A 725-nucleotide genomic window follows, 5' to 3' on the forward strand; every position below is an offset into this window, starting at 1 on the left:
CCTCGTCCCACCTACCTATATCCACCTTCCTTCTTCTTCAAAAAATATTCTGTGTAAATATAATCGTGAACACAACTCGAGCCGTGTTTTTTCACACAAATCGGATATATATACGAATAAAGATATTTTTAACTCGTTTACATTGAATAGGATAATTGATGATTCTTGATTCTTCGCTCGACGAGGAAAAATTGGAGAAGTGATAAAAAAATAATCATCATAATTTTGCCAATTATATATTTCGAAAAATTATAAATTTGGAAAAAGAAATTAATTGATCGAACGAAGAATTAAGCGGTATATATACATATATATATACATATATATATATATATATTAAAGTTAAGATATAAGAAAATTTTAGAATCACCGAATTCTATATGATATAGCGAACGAAGATTTATATATGTATATATATATGTATGTATATATATTGTATGTATCTATAAATATCTCTTATAATCGTACGTATCTCGTAGTGAAAGATATAATCGATGGTTTATAATAGGTGATGATATTATTTTTATTCTGAAAATGCGCCACTTTTGCCGAACAAAAAATTGTTTAAACATACGAGTCGTATATACATAAGTGAAGTGGGGGGAGGGATTCATGCTGAGATTCATTTATCGATTAAAAAATTGATTTATCGAGCTCTACGCGTGCAGAGACAACGAACGAATAATTCACACACACACACACACACACACACACACACACACACA

At 29.5% G+C, this 725-nt stretch overlaps 1 long non-coding RNA gene across 1 annotated transcript in view; it reads left to right on the forward strand.

Annotated features, from left to right (window-relative positions):
* The first annotated feature begins 250 nt into the window (after positions 1 to 250).
* Positions 251 to 725, forward strand: part of LOC116185510 — a 1,495-nt gene continuing 1,020 nt past the window's right edge. Inside the window, exon 1 of the long non-coding RNA XR_004150361.1 lies at positions 251 to 435. This is a non-coding gene — a long non-coding RNA (uncharacterized LOC116185510). The remainder of the gene's footprint in view (positions 436 to 725) is intronic.

The sequence above is a fragment of the Apis dorsata genome, unplaced genomic scaffold (assembly GCF_000469605.1).
Source record: "Apis dorsata unplaced genomic scaffold, Apis dorsata 1.3 scaffold_198, whole genome shotgun sequence".
Taxonomy (NCBI): domain Eukaryota; kingdom Metazoa; phylum Arthropoda; class Insecta; order Hymenoptera; family Apidae; genus Apis; species Apis dorsata.